Genomic DNA, 23,711 nt, shown 5'->3' with positions numbered 1-23,711 from the left:
ATTTTTATCTGGGAAGAATAAGTTATGGAAGACTAAAATATTTTGCCACCAATAAACATTCCATCATGCAGACGATGTCATTTCATTTTTCTATTAAATGGGCGACAAATATATTTTTGTCTCGGAAGAATAAGTTGTGGGAGATGAAAATATTTCGTTCCTAATAAATTCTGATTGATTGCGCGATGAATATATTTTTCGTCTTATAAGATTAAGTTGTGGAAGTCAAAAATATTTCGTCACCAATAATAAATTCTCTATTCTTGTATTTAAGGAGATAAAAATATTTATCACTAATTATTTCTCTTTATGAAAATGCCATGGTTTTGTGTTGCGGAGAACTGAAACCGTGACCCCAAGAGACACAGTCTAACTCTTATCACTCATTTTCATATTCATGGACACTGAAGTCGTGACCCGAGAAGACACTTTCTACAAACCCCCATTTCTCTTTCGTATTTGAGCCTACTTCTCTCTCACAAGTATTGAATTCATGACTCAAGAAGACATTCTGTAAATCATTTCTTCTATTTCGCACTAAGGCTCCTCTCTTCTGTCTCAGACTTAAGTCCTTCGTGCATGCCAGCATTGAAGCTATTATCCAAGAAGGCACCCTATGCAAACCGACTATTCTTTCTCACAGTGAAGACCCATCTTGCATGCAAGCACTTTTTCTTATTGTTTGAACCAACTCCACTCTTTCCGTCTAGGACACCCATTTTAGAAAAATCTAAGGTCAAAACCTCTGTCCACAATATATATATATATATATATATATATGTATAATTAATGTGGCTATTTTTTTGTGAGAAAAGATACAGGGAAAAAAATAATAATAAATTTTTAATTTTCAAAATTAAAAGAAAACATTACCTTGTTTAGTATGGAGTTTTCAATAATTAATTTTTAACTTTTAATTTGTATTTTTTTAGTGAACATTTTTTAATACTATATATATATATATATTTTTTTTTACTTTTTTCGCTTTTTAGATCCCTTTAATTTAGATAAGGGCAAATTGCAGCAGTTGTTCCTGTACTTTGGTTCTTGTGTCATATAAATGACATGTATCATATTTTTTATAGTAAAATTATAAATTTACTAACCTCAGTGAGTTAATTTCAATCAATTCAGTGATTATTTTCATTGAAAAACACTAATGGCATTATCAATGGATCAAATTGACACAATATTTAAAATTAAGGATCAAAATTGTGCCAATTGAAAGTATAGGGACCAAAATAACACAAAAGACAAAGTATAGAGATCACCTGTGTAATTTGCCCTTTAGATAAACTTAAAAAGTACAAAATTTAAGGAAACACTATAAAAAATTCACTACATACAAAAAAATATAAAAATTTAGTACATTATCATTTTTTTATTGATTTTTTTTCTTAAATATTTTACTTTTTAAATATATTTAAATTAGGTGTATCTAAAAAAAAAAAAAAAAACTCCAACTTGATTTTTTTCATATTATTGTTGGCTATTTTTTGAACTTTAATTTTTTTTTGATTTAAATTCTCATAAATTATTTTTAAAAGGATTTTCATTTGTCTTTGTTGAAATTTTTTCATATTTTAGTTAATTTTTTAATTCTTACATTTTAGATGTACAACTGAAAATTAAAAAAAAAAAAAAAGCTGACTAAAATATAAAAAAAATACTAAGCCTTGCAATTAATTTAAAAATTGTTTGCAAAAAATGAAACCAAATAAAACCTTTTAATTTTGTCGTATAAATCAAAAGAAGGGGTTTTCTTTTGGAGACAAAAAATTTTAATTTGGTAAGGAAATTTTTTTTTCACAAAAAGAAGCCAAATATTTGGCGCCACACACAAAAAAAAAGGTGCCCAAAATTGGTGATTGGTGGCAAATTATTTGTCTTAAAAAAAAAAATGGGCCTATTTTAGACAAAAAAATTTCCTCACAAAAAATATATAGAACAATTAATACATATCTAAAGACGATTTCTTTTCTTTTAAGGGCTAATAAGTTGAAGGGTTGCGGATCTTCAAGAGCATCAAATTTCATTTGTCTCAGTTGTTACCACTGCTCTTTCTTTAGTTTGCTTACCGTTGCAACCCATGACAGAGGAACTGGCTCTCTGCTGAAGCATTCTTCCACAATCTGATTGGAAGAGACTCTCACGGTACACATGTGTCTCTCTTTCCTTCCCTCTCTTCCCTCCCATTATGAGCCCTAGGTAACATTTAATTTTTTTTTCTCTAATATTTTAATTTGTTTATGTTGTTCGTATGTTGTTCTAATGGATCTGAAGTGCTTGGATTTTCTCTGTTCTCTATCAAATAAACTACGCTATCGATTTCTCATTGTGAATAAAATAAAATCTGAGCATAAAATTTCAAAGCAAACCACTCCTAGATTTCATGATAATTTAAAGACCCAACTTTTGGACAGCTTTCAACATGTAAATCACGAAGCTCCCAGGTTAAAACACGAATAAAAGTGAAATCGCATAAAAATAAATAAATTCATAGGTTAGTTTTGTACTCTATCTCTCTCTATTACTATTTGTTGTTCTTATTTGTTGGAGCTTCACTATCTTTATTTATTTACTTTTTTTTTCTAGATGAATTGGAAATTGGAGTAAGTTAATTGTTATCTCATTTAGTGAACTTTTTGGGTTTATCTTATTCTTCTGCAATGTGGGAATTATAATTGCAATGGGTGTTTGCTAAGAGAGAGATAGAAGAATAATAATGGCCTGTTTGGGTGTCTTCTTATATTTGCTGCTTTTGGGTCTGATGGAATTGTTCTTATTCTTTATCTTGTATCCAGTAATGATTCGGATCCCCCACAAAACATTACTTCCACGACCCCCACCTACTTGTAATTGGTCCAAGTAAAAAAGAGGAAAAAAAAAAATACAAATACAACATTGGTCCACATCACTGTGGGGGTGGTGGGGGTCTTCCCAAAATGGGGTCCTAAATATTTTTCATCTTATATCACTGCATTAGGTATTTTTTTTTCTTGGCTGGAATAGTTCTATTTCTCCCCTAGGCACACAAACAAACCCTCTTTCCTTCTCTCTCTTAAGCCAAGAATGCTCTATTTGATTGTGTGCCAGTGAGGTGTTTGTTAAAAGTTGTAAGCCAATGAGGTTTCTTCCAAATTTAAGTCATACCATGCATGTGTCACTTGCCTACTAATATGTAAATTCTGATTTGAATCTTTTTCATAAAAAAAGTTGGTAGCATATTCTGTTGACTGTAGATATAGTTTTCCTTACATATAGTGTTGGTTGATTTATTTAAGCTAGTTGGGTGTTTTTCTTCTATTTTGGCACTTTTTGTTTAGTGGTGTGTTTTTGCCAATCATTAAGTCGTTGTCGTTCTCCACGGGTAGTAAAACATTATATACATATAATATTAATAATATATATAATAATATGAATTTCAATTTTGATATGGGCTCAAATTTATTAAACCCAAACAATTCAATTATGAGTTAGTTCGTGATAAGAATATAATATAACTAATAATTGTTTGTCTTTTTAATAGTTTAATCTTTTGAATGAGTTAGTAATTAACAATTTAATATAATATCAAAATAGATATGAATTCTACATCTAAAAATATTTTAATAATTTAATTGTATACTTGAAATAAATTAGAATTTATTTAAGGATCAACTAAGAAAGAAAGAGAGACTAATAACATGAAGTAAGGATTATTGTTGACCCTAATAATTTATTCACCATTAGTCTACATTGTACTTTGCAAATTTACTACTTAAATATGTCCCATGTCAAACTATGTTATATACTTAGAGAACTAAGGAGAGATACTCATGGATTTTTATTAGAGATAGACAAAGTCATGATTTTCTTTGTATGATACACATTGTGCATTCCTAAATGGAATAGGTTAATAGTACAGATGATGCATTTTATGACATAGACAAATTAAAAAATCTTGATCTTTCATTTGTGATCAGACATGGACAAGAGTTGGGTTGCATTGGGTAAGACACCTAATGGAAGGATGAGTCAGCCATTTATTCATGGGGTGACATCATTTATTAAATTTGAAAAGATCTTTCCTCTAACCTTCTTTGATGTGATGGTTCACTTGGTCATTCACTTGCAGCGCGAGGCTATTCTTTGAGAACCGGTACAATGTCGATAGATGTACCGGATCAAAAGGTAATTGTTAAATTGAAAGGTTGTAATTATATGTTGCATGTGTAACCTTGCTCTTAATTTATTCTCTTTTCAAGTCCCTTGGAGCTTTAAAAAAGATTGCTACAAACAGAGCTCGACCAGAAGGTTCAATCACAGAGGCTTACAATGTGAAAGAGTGCATTACCTTTTGGCTAATGTATGTTGATGGGATCGAAATAGTGCATAATTGACTTGAACAAAATCAAGATCGTGGTGAACGTCGCAAAGGGTTGACTGTATTCACAGAAACTGCTCGTCCTATTGGCCTAATCACAAGGGATGCTGATATGTCACAAGAATATCATGATATGGCTCATTGGTTCTTGTTGAACAATAGCCCTGAGATAGAGAAGTATCTAGAGTATGTTTTTCATTTAAATATGTGTATTCTTAGCTTTGTTAATGTTCTAGGGTATGTTTTTCATTTAAATATGTATTGTAACGCCCCGAAATAAATACAATAAACCATTCATGATGATAACTAAATAAAAATATAAATCAGAGTATAATATTCTTCCATTACATAAGACTCAGTTGTACAAAAAGCTGACACTTGTGAATATACATACATAAGTTCTAACCTTGAATCTATAGCATGTGTCAACAACAAAGCTATGAAATAGAAGTTAAACAGATAATTGAAATGCCCTGAAGGCTACAACTGTCCAAGACCATACTTGGTTAAATCAAAATGGATTTAAATCCAATACAGATAAAGCCCTAGGCTTGTACAAAATACTTACAATAGGTAAATAAAATGAAGCTCTTGCCCCAATCCTCCCAAGCTAATGTCTTGGCGGAGGTATCTCACTAACACCTGAAAATGGATTTTTCAATAAAGGGTAAAGCAAAGTCTAGTAGAAATAATCCAACACAATGTATGAATCTTAACAAAGATATAAGCGTGAAATGCATATGCAATGCTCATAACCCAAACGTCTAATTTCTCTTTCCAAAACCATGCAAAGTCCGGTTTATATCACAGTTCATCATTCATTTCCTTCTTTACATCAGAAAATAGGGCCATGAATCATAACTCTGGGAATCTCAAAGTACAACCTTTCATGGATATTTCGTCTGCGGGAAACTATAATCGGCACCCATGTAAATGTAGGCTATACAAGCTCTATTATTGCCATTTTATGGATATTTCGTCGGCGGAATCGGGAACCATGTATATGTGCGGTTTTTGGAATTTTCACATTGGACACACATGCCAACTTAATTTAATAGAATACATCCATGTGACAACCCCCACCACTGTTTACTGCTAAACTGAGACTAAGCATGTTAATTGACTGATTGACTGAAAGTCTGAACTGATTGATTGAGTATATGAGTTTAATTGCATTTTGTTCTGTTTGACTAGTAAATTATCTGTTCATGTTCTGTGTTTAAACTGCGAATTGAAGGCCTTATCGTCGGCCGAATCAGAAATTGATTAATGTTTTACGATTATTAGAAATTATGTGATTTACTGGTATATTTATTTAAAATGCGATTTGGTATGATTAAATTAGATTGAAATAAGCTAGATTACAAGAGTTGGTCTTATTTACCAATTTGACACCTAGTGGATTAATCTAGGCAACTCCTCTCCACTTCATACACTCTTGACTAAACATTTCATCAGCCCATTTTGAGAGTCACAACCGACTAGAGAGAGAGAGGGTAGGAGAAAATCTTGAGTTCTTGAGAAATGGCGTGGAGATTAAGAGAAATTGAAGGGATTCTTGCATTTTTGTGCTTCTACACTTGAATTGAAGACATAAGGTAGAGAAATCACTCTCTTAATTATGTATCTAAGTTGTATCTAGCATGGATCATGGTAGTTTAGAGAGCTAAGTCTAGAATTGGCTCTAGTATGTTGTATTGTAGCTCAAATCACGCATGCATGTTTACATTGTTGAGTTTGGAGGTTGGATTTCATGGGAATCTTGCATGCATGTTCATGTTTGTGTTAAAATCCATGCATTCATCTTGTCTTTGAAGAAATTGACTCACTTGAGCATGTATTTGAAGCTTTAAAGTTGATTTAACTCATGCATGTTGCATTGAGGTCATATTCATGAAATTTGGTTTGAAATTGGGTTTAATTGAACTACTTTTGGGCTTCGATTTCTTCAAATGGATCTTTGAAACATGTAATGTTATGAGTTTTGAAGTGTTTTCTAGAAAATTAGCCCAAAAGGATTGAATTTGATACATTCGAAGTTGATTTTGAGCTTGAGATTCAAATCTGGGAATTCCAGATTTTAGACTCACGCTCGAGCGGGGTGACTGGCGCTCGAGCGTGAAATTCGTGCATCCAGCACTTTAGTTGTGTTTGCAGTCCGCTCGAGCGGGGTATTGAACGCTCGAGCGGGATCTTGTGTCTTACGCTCGAGCGGGTGTAGAGTGCCTATCGAGCGTGATTTTCACACGTCCAGCACTTCTGACTGTTTTACAATCCGCTCGAGCGGGGAAGTATACGCTCGAGCGGAACCCTTTTGTTGCATGTCCGCTCGAGCGGAGATAGTCACGCTCGAGCGGGACCTCTGTTTTCTGAAAATTCTGAAAATATTTTTAAAGCGCATCTTTGCATCCTTATTTCATTCTAGGCATTCCTAGGCCTAGTTTAAGGCATCTTAATGAGGATATTGATGTAGAACCAAAACGAGGCAAATTAGGGATTAAGTTATTATTTTTCCCAACTATGTACCTTAGTGTGTGTTCAATCTGTAACTGTGTAGGGTTGGCATTCCGGAGACACTCTAGCTTATCTGTAGCCCAGAACTCTGTGAGTAACAATGTTGTAAAGATATATTCAATAATGATTATCTTCTGAACAACTGAACTGTACTGTTTTCTGAAATGATACTGTTACTGAATGAATGATGTCCTATTTGTGAACTGTATTCGTGGCATCCATAGCAATCTACTGTTACTGTATTGTACTGCTACTGTCACAGAGATCTCTGTCGGTTCCCATGTTGGAACCACTACTGTTTACTGATATGATGGCCATCAACTGACTGTTCGGTCTACAAGACCTACTGTACTGTTTTGCTATTGGATGTACCACACGTGACTATTATAGTTTCTGAATGACTGTTAGCATGAAATATGAGCCATAAACTGAATGACTGATATACTGTTTAATTGACTGTTTTCAATACTAAAAGGACATTCATTCTTAACCTCTTTACGCATATGTTATTCACTGGGCTTTAGCTCACTGCTTATATATATATGTAGGTGTTTAGGCACCGGACCGTTGCTAGGGGCGTCAGGCAGGCTCTTGTTTTGTCAGCCAACTATTGTGCCTCACTGCGAGGTTCCAAGTGTGATCAAGCTTAGGCTGCTTTTGGGGTGTGATCAAGCGAGGTTCCAACTTTACAATCCATACCAATATCCATCCAATTTCACATTTCTAAAACTAATTGCATTTATTTATACAAAATAAACATTTGGACATTTAGGGCGAAACCCATTTTTCATCCAAAATCCATTCCAAGTATCAAAATCAATAATTTTATCACAAACCAACCTCATTTCCACTTCCATAACCATTTTCAATACATCTATTTGAAAACCTCTCTTATGATTTCAAACCAAAATCCCAAGTTTACTCAAAATCCTCCAAAATCACAAGATTGTTTTATAAAAACAAATAGCTAAGTTAAAAATCATAAAAGAGTGTAAAGGATGCCTACCTTAAATCTAGAAGACGAGATACACATGGATGAAACTCGGATGAAGCCGAAACCCAACTCTATTTGGATGAAAATGGAGCTCTGGGTGAGCTCTACCTTTTTAACAAAGGGAGAAGGGTAGAGAAATCAATGGATCTAGGTGATTTAAAAGAGAAAAAGTAAGTTTTAGAGAGAGAGAGGGTCTCAACTTAGGGTTTGAAATGTTTTAGATAGAGAGAGAGAGAGAGAGATGAAAAATGATGTAAAAAGTGACTTTTACGGATTGATATACGTGCAGTCCGCTTGAGCGTAAGACACAAAAGATGTGAACGCTCAAGCATAAGAAGTTGACGCTCGAGTGTGAAATACAAACTCCCAGTAGTTTTACAGATAGAAGACCAACGCTCAAGTGCAATAAGGGCCGCTTAAGCCAAGACCGTTCGAGCGCAAGAAGCTCCGCTCGTGCATAGAATAATAGTCCCCAGCACTTTTGCAGACCTACAAAAGTACTGAGAGTTCACAAAACCCGCTTGAGCACAAGAAGTGGCACTCGAGCGCAAGACACAAATAATGCGACCACTCGAGCACAATAAGTGACGCTCAAGCGTTGGAGCAAAGTTCTGGCAACAAAAGTTTGAAAACCAAGCTACCAACCTTTTCTAAATGCAACCAGTACAACTCAATAGCCAAACTCAAAGAGGTATAAGGGGCATAAGACATAAATGACTATACCAGGCAATGAAACTCGGATCCAAAACATCAAATGGTTCCGGTCTAAACTAGAATTGCTATAATCTCCCCCTTAAAGAATTTCGTCCCCAAAATTATAAATCAAACTTTAAAATTATGATTAAACCAATTACAACAATGATAATCAACCAATTCCAATACCATGACCTATCCACTGGTCATTCATTCTCATCAATATGATAAACAAGTTCTCAATACCAAATATACAATTCCTATTTCCAAAATATATACAATGTTTATATTAAATCATAAAAAAAGTTTTAATACATGCTCAAATATTAAAAAATATGTCGGATACTTCTCACGGACTTCCAACTCACGTTCCCAAGTTGCTTCCTCAACTCTGTGATGTCACCTTAATACTTTAACTAGGGAAATTGTCTTGCCTCGCAAGACTTGGTCTCGAGTATCTAAGAATCTTATCGATCTCTCCTCATACGAGGCATCCTCATCTACCTCTAAGTCGGTCCAATCTGACACGTGCGATGGATTCAGCTCATACTTCTGAAGCATACAAATATGAAACATATCATGAACCCCGGAAAGCTGTGACGACAAGGCTAAATGATAAGTTACCTCTCTGACTCACTTAAGGATCTCAAAAGGCCTAATAAATCTAGGGGACAACTTTCCACTCTTCCCAAACCTCATAAAACCCCGTCTAGGTGATATCTTCATGAAGACATGATCTCCTACCTCAAAAGACAAAGGTCTCATCCTATGATCGGCATAGCTTTTCTGAGGACTCTAGGATGTAGCCAACCTCTTATGAATAAGAGCGACTTTCTTAGTCGTTTCCCGAACCAACTCAGGACCGATCAAGGGTGTATCACCCACGTTGGCCCAACAAATAGGTGATCTACACAGTTAGCTATACAAGGCCTCAAATGGTGCCATGACAATACTTGGCTGGAAGCTATTATTATAGGCAAACTCTACTAAAGGAAAGTGCTTCTTCCACAACCCTTTAAAGTCAAGAACACAACCTCAAAGCATATCCTCTAAAATCTGAATGGTGTGCTCTGACTGCTCGTCAGTTTGAGGATGATATGGGGTACTAAAAGTCAACTTAGTGCCCAAGGCATTCTATAGGCTCTGCCACAACTGAGACGTTAAATGTGGATTTCTATCCGAAACAATAGTCACAGGGACTCCATGAAGTCGAACAATGTCCCTAATGTAAAGATCGGCTAGAAAATCTACCGAGTCATTCATACGCATAGGTACAAAGTGCGCTAACTTGGTTAATCGATCAACTACCACCCAAATGGCGTCACTTCCCCATTGAGTCCTCGAAAGACCCACAACAAAATCCATCGTGTCATGCCCCAACTTCCACTCGGCTATAGGCAAGGGTTGCAACAAACCCGCTGGTCTTTGGTGCTTGGCCTTCACTTGTTGACAAGTAAGCACTTTGACACAAACACGGCTACATCCTTTTTCATACCTCTTCACCAAAACTGACGACTAAGATTATGATACATCTTTGTGCCTCCCAGATGCAGCGCAAGGTGTGAATGGTGAAATTATCGGAGTATGTCCTCTCAGTAAGACTCCGGCACGAAAAGACGGTCAAGGTACCTAACACTCGAGTCAATATATACGTTCAAGCCCTTCTCTACCTTTTCACTAAAGATCTTCTCCGAGAGGGATTCTACCTTAAGGTCACCCATCTGTGCTTCTATCACTCGGTTCACAAGTGTAGGTTGTGCAACTACCGAAAACAAGGTTGCAGACTTAACTGACTTGCCAAGATACAAGTCAAACTAACCAATAACACCCAACATCTCTCATTCCCAAATAGCGATACTAGCTACACTGCTAATGGATTTTCTACTTATGGCATCAACCGCAACATTGGCATTCCCTGGATGATAATGTAACTCAAAGTCATAATCTTCTATAAACTCCATCCACCTTCTTTGCCTCAGATTTAAGTCTTTCTGTGTAAACAGATATTTCTGGCTCTTGCGATCAGAAAATACTTCAAACTTCTCACCATACAAATAATGCCTCCATATCTTCAAGGCAAAGATCACCGCTGCTAACTCTAGGTCGTGAGTAGGGTAGTTTCTCTCATATGTTTTTAACTACCATGAGCCATAAGCTACTACTTTCCCCTCTTGCATCAATACACAACCCAAACCTTCCCGTGAAGCATCAAAATACACCGAATAGCCCAAACTCCTCTCCAAAATAATCAATACTTGAGTTGTGATAACCCTATTCTGTATTATGTTAATTAATCATGATTGTGTTTGTGATTATGTTCTTAATTTAATTTGGGTGCTAATTATGTGAGAGCTTGTATTTTTGAAGTCATATCTATTCACCATAGGAAAACCTGTCCAATGTACTGTTATAATTTGAAAATTAAAGGTCATAGAGACGACAAAAATTGAAATTGACGGGTACCATTGTGATTAGCATAATATTTATAGCCCATGGTGAAATTTAATTAAAAATTGATTCATATCAAAATAATTAGATTAAATTGATTAAATTAAGTACAATTTGTTAGTTTTAATTGAGTTTGATTAACTTAAGCTAATCACCAAGTATATATATCTGTAAAACACACTTAAGCTCATGGGATGAGCTCAAAAATCTGAAAATACACACTCTAGAGAAAGAGTGAGTAGAATTAGAGAGAGAGGGATCATCCTTGAAGATTTGTAAGTGAATTCATGAACTAGGAGGCGGCCTTGGCAAAAGTTAGAGCGCAAAAGAAGAGTGTTAATACACGAGTGAACATGAACCGAACTACGTAAGGCTTGATTCACATTTTTGGGATACGTAGGCAACTTCATTCTGAAGTCCAACCACAAACACTTCCAAATCAACTGTGTCTATGTGATTATTTTGGCCATCTTTGTCTTTTCTGCGCCTAAGAGTTCGATTGTGAGCTACAGTGTAGTGCTATTCAGACAAGGGCCAACTTTCTAGTTGATTAAATCCGGGGTTGTACATCTCAGTGATAGGTCTCGGGCGTGTCCAGTTGTGATCCATGTCGAAAATGGTTTTGAAAAGTATTAATAAAAGTTGATTTTGTTCAAATTAATCTTTTTACAATTTAGACTTTTCAGTACCCAGAACATTCAATTTCATTGATTTTAGTGCAGAGTTCTCATACTCTTGATACAAATTGAAGTTGCTTTTTTATTATATTCAAAAGAAAACTTGAAAGTATAGATTAAAGCAATAAACTAGGGGCATGGTTAAGTCAGGTGTTCCTGTGCCCCCTCCCCGAGCTTGTGGAAGCTTTGGATGCCAAAGTAGGCCCAGTCTGTGCCTCATCTCCAAGCTAAGCTATGCACTCGCCAGAAAGGGCACAACTGAAAGTGGGAGCAGGGGCCAGAAGTTCTCTCGTCCTCCATGCTCTGGCATACCGAGCTAGATGTGAGCCTTTGATTAGATATGAAGTCGGGTATTCCACTCCCTCTTCTGGATAGGTCTGGTCGTGCCTGAACTGGCGCCGAAACCGGAATGGAAAGTAAAAGACACAGTGTGTTAGGCCAATCAGCTGAATGCCCGGCTGGCGAGACATGCTGTAGCTCATCGCCGGCAAATTAAGCTAGGGGCAGCGCCAAACAATGTTGACAGCAGATAGGCTGCACATCCATTCGCACCACCATCCCTCATCTGTGGCATCAACTAGTCGTTGTCGGAAGAAATAGCCGCGTGATGAATATGCTGGGCATGAGTCCACTGCTCTCAACTTATCCATGAGCCATATCTGGGGAGGGATGAAAAATAAGAGAGATTAAAGAATAGAGAGGTGTACGTAGAGAGAAAAAGTGAGAAAGGGTTTTGAGAGAAAAACAGAGCCTGAGGGCCGAGTGATGTGAGAAATACACATGTGAGAAGGGCAAGAAACATTACCTATAAGAGTAGTGGACTCCTTGCGAATCTGGTTGTCTCACGGCGATGGAAAGCATCCAAACCCATCAGAGTCTCAGCCAGGGTCATGCCCATACAGCTCTTGCCCTCTTTCAAGCCTTGGGCAACTTCAATCAACCGGATGCTAGACCTTCCGAAGCCAGGGGAAAGCAAGAAATGAGACAACATGCACAAGCAGAGGGTGTGTCGCCGAAAACTTTGCCAAAGATGGTCGCCACGGTCACCGGCGTCAGAAAACTGATGAATCAGGCTCGGAATATCCAGTTCTCCGTCGCGAATCAAAGACTGAGCGTCATGCAAAGTAAACCCACACATCCGTCCTAAAGCTTGGATGTGGCCAAAACAGAATTGGGGCAAGATCTCTTCATCGCGCCGAGATTCCATTAAAGCTTGGAAATCTTCAAAAGTAGGACATATCTCTTGTCTGTCGAAGTTAAAAACATGAGTTACCGGATTCCAACACCTAGCCGTGACATGGAGGAATGGAAACCGCAGTGGAGTGCGGCTCAGCGGGAATAGTGCATTTATTTCGAAACCCCAAAAATTTAACTTTTTCGAGCCGTCCAAGTTCGCAATCCAAGTGGAGAGTTTTTCAGCAAAGAATGGTTCCATTTGGGGCAAAAATGGAGCTAAAATGAAGAAACCATAAAGCTGGAACCTTTATAGAAGATAAGGCACTGAGTGGAGGACATGTGTCAACATTTCGAAGGTTCTGCCATCGATGGCAGACAGTGTTCCATTGATGCCTGGCAGGGGCTCATCAGTGGCCGGCAGTGGCACACTGATGGCTGGTAGGCCATTCCCCATGGCCGGTAGCCTCCCTTCATGCTCAGTGCTCCCCTGTGTGAAGATCCAGTTGTTTTCAGCAGTTGTATTATGTTATCGACACCTTTTGGGGTCTTGTTTTGGTTATTTTTGGGCTTGAGCTTGCCTGTTTAAGTTGTAATCATTCGGTTTTATTTGTTAAGTTGCTTTTTGTTGCTTATCGAGTTGTACATATTCTGTTTATCGAGTGGTTGCAATTTTTTTATCGAGTTGTACTTACTTTGTTTAGCTTGTTAAGGCCTTGTTTTGTTTATCGAGTTGTTATGTCCTTTCAGTTGTTAGTTGGTTCACTACCTGATTAAGAGCAATGCATTTTGAATGTGCAGTTTTTGAACAAATATCAATCTCATTTTCATGCTGTGAGATGTTATGCGATGCTTAGAATACAAAATGCAACACTTTTTAAACCAAAGCTGAGTTTTCATTTCCATCATGGTTTCTTTTTGCAAAAGAGTACAAGTTTTAAGAAAGAAAACTACCTAAGGCTATACAATGAGCTAATACTACTAGTAAAAAGAAAACAAAGCAAAAGCATCTGAGTTGGTGTTGGCTAACTCAAGCACGAGAAGCCCTCTTCCTCGGCGGAGCGGACTCTGGAGCACTGTCGCCATCGGCACCATTGTCTGAAGCTGGATCAGAGCCTGAACCGGAACCCTCCTCAGCCTCTCCAGCCTCGCCCCCAGCTAAACTTGAGCCGACGTCACCATCTCCATCCCCAGAGGACTCTGAATGTGCACTCGCCACCTCACCCTCCTCCTCACTCGTCTCGTCATCATCATTGCCCATAACGGGCTCTGAAGGGCCACTCTCACTACGGGCGCCCCTAGCTCTGCCTCGGTTATGTGCTTGAGCCTTTCTCCCTCTCCTCTTTGTTGATGGGGGAGGTGCTAAAGGTCCTGCCTCTGCTCCTACTGGGGTGTATGATGGGGCTGGCATCTCGAAAGGAATCTAAAAAGGGCAATTTATGAGAACACATTAGTCTATGTGTATGGGATGCAAAAGATGATGTGCCGTGAGTAGTGAATGATTGCAGTGTGTATGTCATGAGCAGTAACTGGTTGCAGTAAGTGTATGCCGTACGCAGTTCATGGGAATAGTGTATCTATGTAGTGTTCTAGTGCAATGTATCAGATCAGTGTAGTGTGGAACATTTGAAATGCTAATGTGTTAGCAGATAGTTTCATGGCATGAAATGCAACTTGAAGAAAGATTACCGGGATACTGTAGAGGCTGAGTAGATCCAGGCTTGTCTGTACTATCTCTGCCAAGGAAGCCACTAGCTCAAGGGCCTGTTCTGCATACTCTATGGGTGCCTGCAAGTGCATTGAAGGGATTAGTACTCTATACAGCATAATTGAAATGAGGTGAATATGCAGAATTGAAATATAAAGTTTGATACATACTGGAGTCGGGCCTCGAACCCTGACAAGTGCATGCCCAGTTGATGTGGGCTCGATGGGGATCTGGCAAGTCTCCCCAGAACGTCTCCGCTAAGTCAGTGTAGTAGGCAACTCTGGCCATCCAGTCTCCTGCCTCACTTCAAGATCTGTCCTGCCACAGGCTCTAGTCGCCCTGGTCCCTCTGCCCCTCTCTCTCGCAGCTGGAGCTTTAACTCCCTCACCTCCGTGAATGCAGGTTAGAGGTGGCATCAGATGCGTCTGAATGAAGGTCGCGTATTCGCCCTCCATGCGGAAAAAGTCTGCATCCAGTCCTACCATGAACTGAATCACCTCATTCTCAGAAAGCTTCTGTGTCTCTCTCATAGATGCGGGAGGTGCCATCAGTATAAACTGGGCAGGCAAGCTCAAGGTCTGGGGCATGATGCGCTCGCTCAAGAACCAAGCGTGGCATATTGGTCCCTCAAGAAGGATGTGGTAGCGAGCCACGACCCTAGCAGTCTCATATGCGAACCTGGCCCTTGACGGAAAATAAGAGAATGAGTACCGTGATCTGAAAATAAGAGAATGAGCAAATGATATGTCATGGCCAATTGACCAATATGTGTTTCAAGTTCATTGAAGAGCAGATTATTTTGTTCTAGATTACCTCGCGCGCCGTGACCGTGTCGAAGTACTGACGGAAAAACATGAAGTTCTCTCGGGTCCTACGGCGGAGCTGGCCATCGTATACCCGAGAGAATGGAACTGTCGTTGGGGTCTCCTCTATAGGCTCTAGGGCCAGAGTCGGAAAGTATGCATACACCCACAGTTGCAAGGGAAATGTAATCAATACAGTGTATGAATAGAGTACAGAAAATGCAGAAAGCAGAGCGCAGTACAATACACGAAAGTGCAAGTCTAGAGGAGAGATTAGACTTTGTGTGTGCAGTGTGTAGTATGTAGAAAAGTGCATGAGCAGATTCAGAAAATGCAAAGCAGAAAGCATACAGTGTATGAGCAGATACAGAGAATGCAGAAAGTACATGTGTTGCAAAAATGTAAAGTAGGAAATGCTGAGCAGAAAATGTAAAAGTGAAGAGGGGGAACTAAGCTGCGTACCTCCCAGGCTCGCCAGTAGCCACCGATAAAGGTCCTGCACATCCGAGAGGTCGAGCTTATGTATCCGTATAGAGTGGTGAGATCGGCTCCGCCCCAGTCGTAGAACGGGACTCGCAGCAGCACCACCAATGCGCTTAGCAGAAACAAACCTACGGTATTCCACTTGTTCGAGAACAAGGTGGTGCCGAAGAGGAACATGAGAAAACCCCTGGCGTACTGCTTGGTCTGCTCAACGGTCTCGGGCTCAACTCCTCTAAACTGCACCTCAATCTAGCTATATCGAACCATACCTGACTGAAGTGTCGGTGGCTGTGCCCCGAGTAGTGTAGCCCATGCGGCCTCCCACTCTCCGATGTCAGGATCGAGAGGGATCGGATCACCTCCTACGCCTAAGTCGGTGATCATGGCGAAGCCGTATGGAGTCATCGTCATCTCTCCCGTGGAGGAGAAGTGGAAGGAGTTGGTGGTATCCCACCACCTCTCCATAAGAGCCCCTAATAGAGGGCGGCTCACTGTGACCCGTGTCAAACTGGAGCAAAATAGACCGAAGTCGGTCCCGTCGATGATGTCATGGACCCCGGCTGGAAGCTTGTCGTACCAATCCCGAGCTGTTGTGGTACCGTAGCCTTGAAAGGAGCGGGATCCATCATGTGTTAATACATGTGATGCAATTAGATCAAGTGAGGTGTAAAGTACAATTGAAAATACAATTGAATGCAGAGCAGTGATGTATGAAGTACAATTGAATGTAGAACAGTGATGTATGAAGTACAGTTGAATTCAAAGCAATGATGTATGAAGTATAGTGAAGCAGCAGTGTATGGAATACAGTCAAATCAAGGCATGTGACGCAATCAAATCAAAACAGTGCAAGAAATGCAACAGTTAAATGTGGTATTGCAGAAAAGAGAAGTTTGTACCTCTACGGCTATGGCTGACAAGTGAGACATGGGCTCTCTCAGTAAGAGGTCGTCTGGCGGGTCCTCGGCAAAATCAGTGAAGGCCTTGATGCCTCCCGCAACTGGTACTATATGTGTCTCGGGTGATACCTCATCTGATCGAATGGGCGAATGCTCGGCGGTAGTGGCTCAGGCTCAACCTTAGGCTCGACCTCGAAGTCTGTTACAAACTCTACCGGAGGGAGCGCGGGGAAGCCCCATCATGTGGGACATTGTAGACGTCCCCGAACGTCCCGGGAGGAAATCTCGTTTTGTTCATTTGGAGCTTACTACAGTTCGGACTCAATGTCACGGTCTTGTATCTAATCTCGCGGAGTGCAATGCAAGACCGATGAATCATCAAAGAGTCCAAATCCGACAAATCATTTTGAAAAATTGATTTTTAGAAAGAAGTGTCAAACATGGACTGCTTTGCCAAATACAGAGTCACCACCTAAATATTTTGTTTTGGGGAATTTAGGAAACCCTGACTCGTGCCTAAGGCCACATGTCCGTCATCACCAAAGTTGCCTTGGCTCGGAAACTTGGGTACGATTGGGGAAGGTCACTTCGTGAGCACCCCCGCTCGCCCGATCAAAGATCGGCCTCTACTAACCATGATATCAAGTTTTGAAAACATTATGTGCTCTTGTTGCGGTTATTAGCCTAGAATTGTTATGTGATGCACACAACATACAAGTATAGACTAGATCGTTTGAGTTGGAACAAAACATTTAATGTTTGTTTTTTAAAGCGGTTTGTTACTCGCAAGTAGGCTAAAATGCGGATTTTGCCACCCTCAAGTGGGCTTAGAAAATATGGTGATTTGCTACTCTCAAGTGGGCTTTAAAACTCGCAATTAATGAATTGTTCCAATTCAAATAATCCAATATTCACCCATAGGCATTCAGGCAGGTATATCACATAAACAAATTGCCTCACGGTAAGCATGCTCTCATGGCAGTCACTTACACGCATGCAAGGATGCTAAAGCATAAATACTTACCGAGTACTCCAAGCCAAAGAAAGAAGCTAATTAGAAATCATGCGTGAATCCTAACTGTGCTAAGAATGCCTAATGCAACACATGCAAAAATGCAACTACAATAGGCTCGGCTATTCTAAGATGGCATATGAGATGCAACAATCGATACATGTATTCAACTTGGAATTAAAATACAATGCAGTTAGTATGATGCGCCGAGCCCGGTGCATGTAATATAGATGAATGAATGCAAACATGCGAACATATCGATGCTAATTGAAACATGCCCTCAAAACTAACCATCATAAGCTGGTAAATAAAAGGGAGAAAGAAGTGGGGTTGGAAGACATACATCACACGCACACACACTTATTACAACATTGCCCTCCTCGGAGGGTCCGAATAAATAATACACAACCGAATGAATAACGAATTACAGTTAATTATTACACAACCCTAATTAATTAACAAATTAACTAAAATAAATATGCTAGCATGCAAAAACATACGAGATGGACTGCCCCAGCTCGGTCTTGAATGACAAGGAATGCATGCATGCTCGAGTCGCCTTGCCGGAAAATCTATCGCGATGCTCCAACTTGCCTTTGTTTGCAATTGACCTCAGAACACTGCACAAGGCTCCAGAAGGCTGAAACCCCACCCTAGAAAGCTGTGGGAAGGCTGCCGACCAACCCTTGGCCTTGGAGACCACCTGCTGACCACCTTTTGTGGTGGAGACCAAAAGAGGTGGTCGACTTGCCAGAAAAGCTGGTCGGCTGACCAGTTTCTGCCTCCTGTTCTTGGTTTTCTGCAACACAAAGCAAGAGAGAGGCATAGCAAGGTATTTTCAACAAATGTGTACACGACCACTCTCTCATCATTGCACAAGCTCAAGGGAGTGTAGTCCTCAACCCTCGGGCCACCAATCACGCATCTTGATGCATGATGGTCGAGGAGTCAAATGGCATGACTTGATATGGAATGAATGCACATATGAACACATAAATGCCTAAACTCCATCATTTGTTAGTCAAGAGGGTCGGCCACCAGGAATTGAGGTACGTTTCATCACTTTGAGTACAAAACGTTCTTCGTTTCCCGTGTTTGGACTAACTCCTATTCCAAACACAATGCAACAAGTATGGCATGCACAATGCAACTCTAGCATGCAAGCTAAATGCAGTGTAACCTGGTCATGCAAACATGCAAGGGGTGGAACATGCAAACATGCACTTACCATACACAATGTCAATATGGAATGCAACATGAACAACCTAGCGAGGCTAACGGCATATACAATGCACAATGCTAATGTACGCATACTCAATGCAAGACAATCATAAGCATGCAACAACATGACAAAATGAGACTAGCATACACAATGCGAATGTCAAATAGCATACTCAATGCAACGAACTACATGGCATGTGCAATGCTAAATGGACTTAAACCAAGACGGATAGGCCTCAGCCATGTCCAACTCAGTGGCCAAACATGATGAAATTAGGCAAGAACGCTCATGCAAACATGCCCAATGCAAGGGACCGAACTTAAGGCATCAAATGCCTCTCTACCAAAGCATGGCAAGGGATGAAATATGGCATAAAATCATACATTTTCCAGCTCTAAAATGACATGCGAGATGGTCCCGAATCATGCGAACACCTCACACCATGCATGCTAGATGGCCCGAATACCGAAACTAGTGAAACGCATTACACTAGGGGGACACAAAGCAATGCACAAATGGAAAAACCAGCCCCAAAAAGACCCTAGGCAGGTCCAAGACAGTGGGAAAATGGTCTAAAATGATGGCTTGAAATGCATGAAAATGAAGCTCATGCAATGGTCCGTAAATGAGGTATTTAAGCATGACTCCCAAACACATTTAAAGAGTGGAAAACATGGGAATATGGAGACCTTATATGCTCTGAAATATCACGTTTAATGATGCCAAAGCATGTCAAGGGCCCAAACAACGCATGCTAGTGGACCCGATATGTAAAGCTAGTGAGCTTAATTGAACTATGACCATATACAACAATGCATGCATGACCCAAAACACTTCAAACAGAGCTCAGGCAGTCCAAAATATGAATAAAATTAGTTTGGATCATCGCCAAAATATGCTAGGAAAGGGGGCCAAAACATCATGCAATACAAGCTAGTGAACCATGATTTACACTATAACCATATGAAGCACATGAGAGGCCACTAAAACAGTCAAAAATATGATCATTGAATGTCAAATGAAGCCCTAAAACCCACTGAAACTTGACCAATACATGCAAGAATGAAGTGCTACTTTGATAGGCCATACAAGGGGTTGTTCTACACATGCAAGAGGCACACCCAAGGTGACAAAACCAACTCTGGAAAGAGCCTATGCAGGCCCTAAAAGTCACTGAAAAGGTCCTGAAACAAGGCTTGGAGGTGTGCAAATAAGGGCTCCTTTGATAGGCTATAAAGAGGGTTGTTCTACACATGCAAGATGGACACCCAAAATGGCAAAATGGGCTCTGGACAGAGCCTATGCAGGTCCTAAAACCCACCAAAAATGGCCTGAAACATGGCTTGGAAGCATGCAAACAAGGGCTCCTTTGTTAGGCCAAATATGCTAGTAAACAAGACAAGGGGTGAGAGGGTCACCCCTCTCTGATATTGTTCCTCAAAATAGCATGCTAGCCACTGAAAATCCACTGCATTTCAGTGGCTAAGAGACCAAACAAAGGTCAATGTAAAGGCCCTAAGGCATGGCTCAAAATAAGATGAAATGAAGCATGCAAAGGGGTAGATGACCCCCAATAGAAAAATGGTCTTAAACAAACATGTTAAGGACCTCAAAAGAAGACTTTTTTAAGTTTATTACAAAACCCAAATATTCTTGCAAGTATAGCTAAAAGATGAAGCAAAATAAAGGCCAAAAGAGGGAAAGAAGCGTTACCCTTGAAGCTCAGCAACTCTAGCAGCTTTGAGGCCAAAAACTCAGACCTTAGGACCTCTCAAGACCTTCGAAGAAGCTTGGGTTGGTGTTGGAGGAGTTAGGCTAAGAGGTGTAGTGTAAAGGTGCAAGAACAAAGGACTTTGGAGCTTGAAATAGAGAGATAGAGAGTGGTGTATGTATATGCCTTAACCAAATTTTTTGAACCTTTTCAAATGAGGGAGAGGGTCTCTCTTATAGGGGAACAAAGGTCCAAGCTTCTTCAAGAAGCTTGTGCAAAGGTCCAAGCTTCTTGAGCAAGCTATAACAAAAAGGGTCAAGCTTCTTGAGGAAGCGAGAACCAAAGGGTCAAGCTTCTGCAAGAAGCGAAAAAGGGTTCAAGCTTCTCTTAGAAGCTTAGAGCAAAGGGCCAAGCTTCTTTCAGAAGCCAAAACAAGGTTGCCAATCCTCCATACACGTGTATGGAGGATGCAGTCTGTGTCTTCCAGCTGGCACACACTCACAGAGACAGAAAAGGAGAAAGTAGGTCGACCAGGGTCAAAAGGTTTAAGCTTCAAAAGACGGTCGGCAACCTCTTGGGGTGGTCTCCCAACTCAATGCAAGCTAGTGGTGTGGTGGGAGACCAGCAATTGTGGCCCAAAAGTGTGGGAGACGAGTTACCAGACAAGAAAATCGGCCGGCGGGAGAAAAGTGGTCTCCAAGGAGAAAAGGTGGTCTCCCAACCTTGTACCACCTTCTAAACAATTAAAACAAGGTCCATGCCAAAAATGAACCAAGACGGATGCAAAATGAGGGTTCATGGGCCAAAACGCGCGGCCGGAGGCCCCGAAAACTGACTGTTAAGCATCGAAAGTGGCGTGCGACCATGAAGGTGGTCTCCCTGGCCACAGTGTCCCTCTAGAGAGAGGAAACAAGGTGTGTGCCAAAAGCCGGAGCAAACGAAGAAAGTTAGGCGGTCCCGAACCGAGGCGCACAACCGACGGCTTTAAACATCAAAAACTGGTTTCCAAATGGAAACAATGGTCTACGACCACGAAAAGTAGCCTACGGCCACTGAGAGATGGTCTACGAGACCTCTCCCTCCCTTTAGGAAAAGAAAACAGAACCTGGTTCGCAAACCGAGGCAAAGCGCAAAAGAGTCCCGAAGTCCGGAGGCAAGGCTCTCAGCTGAGACTCTGTAACCTCAGAACGAGCACAACATGCGTCATCACTGAGCGCTCAATTGATGACGTCTGAGTCTTAAGGTCGGTCAAAAATGGGGTGTCTACAGACATCGTCTTCTATCTAAAATAGATGCAAGAGAATCAAAATGTGGAAAAATGCGAAAAATGGTGAAACTTTTAACAAGTTAAACCCTAGGAGAGAGAAAAAGCCAAAGAAAGTTGAAACCCGGGAAAAGTGTACTAACCTTGGGAGAAACTCGAGGGGAATTAACCTTGAATGGTGGAAATGATGAAAGAAGCATCGAAATCAACTTCTAATCGGTTCAAAGCGAAGAGAGCAAGAGGGTTTTACGAAAAAAATGTTTCTAGGGTGTTGGGAAACGCGTAGAATGAGCGAATCTAGAGAGAAGAAGCACTTAAAAAGTAAGAGAAGACAATTTCATGTAAAGGTTTGTAGGGAAATGAAGTGATTTTGGGTGTACTTAAAGAGCCACGGCTGAAAAGACAATTTTTCCTAAGTCTGCCATCGATAGTCGGCAGCGGCACATCGATGGCCGGCACCCCTTTATTGATGGCCGGTAGTGGCCACTGATGGCCGGCAGGGGGCCGACAGCTTCCCCCATGGCCGGCATGGTCCCACAAGCTCCCTCTAATCCTTTGACTCAGATATGTGTCCTTGGGTTCCAAGAAATGTAAGGTATGCTCAAATTTTGATTCAAAATGCCTTTGCAGAAGCCCAAAATCTTGTTCTCAGTGTGCGGTGGTCATCGCCCATCAACACACACAAGGTGTATCCTTTTTAATATGTCACAACTCTTCTGGGAGGTAAACCGGAAGTTGCCTTCGAGTTGTCTTTATCGAGCATGCTTTTATTGTCACATAGCATTTGCAGGTTATGTTGAACATGCATTCTAAATTGTTGCATAGACCATGCGTTACCGTGTTTGCATAGATCATGCATCGTTGATTATCTTGCATTGAATATGCATCGTTGATTATCTTGCATTGAATATGCATCATTGATTATCACGCATATAACATGTTTCGGTTTCATTTCTTGCATATTGAGCATTGAGCATGCCTTGGCATCGTGTTTCCCTCATTCGTCTCGCATGAGACATGCATTGTATTACATTGTACGTGTCAAGTTTCTTTCTCATTCATGCACGATATTGTATGTACGGTTCATTTAAAGCTGGCGCAACCATGCGATATTGGATGTGTGGTTCATTCAGAGAAGTTCTATTTAAGATTGTTCACTTTGTGTATCTATCACACATGTTCATCTTTGTGTATCTATCACACTTGTTCACTTTGTGTATCTATCGTACATGTTCATGTTTGTGTATCTATCGCACATTTTCAACTTTGTGTATCTATCGCACATGTTCACTTTGTGTATCTGTCGCACATGTTCACTTTGTGTATCTATCACACATGCTCACCTTTGTGTATCTATCGCACATGTTCACTTTGTGTATCTATTGTACATGTTCATTTTGTGTATCTATCACACATGCTCACCTTTGCGTATCTATCGCACTTGTTCACTTTGTGTATCTATCGCACATGCTCATCTTTGTGTATCTATCGCACATGTTCACTTTGTGCATCCATCGCACATCTTCACTCTGTGTATCTATCGCTTTTAACCTCATATGCCTTGGGCGTTGTCGTTCTTTCTCCTCACGCGCGCGGCGGGTTAGACCTTCTTTGGTTTAGAGCGTTTGGAATATGTTCCAACGTTTATACCATTCATTTTCCTTTCGCAAGCAACGCGTCGGAATCTTGTGTGAGACCTTAGGTATGCCCAATGGTCGCTTTTAGTCTTTCCTATGTGGTGCGT

Source organism: Camellia sinensis, chromosome 9 (assembly GCF_055761805.1).
Source record: "Camellia sinensis isolate YWXY chromosome 9, ASM5576180v1, whole genome shotgun sequence".
NCBI classification, from domain to species: domain Eukaryota; kingdom Viridiplantae; phylum Streptophyta; class Magnoliopsida; order Ericales; family Theaceae; genus Camellia; species Camellia sinensis.
The sequence above is the reverse complement of the archived record's forward strand: the minus strand, read 5'-3'. Positions refer to the sequence as shown.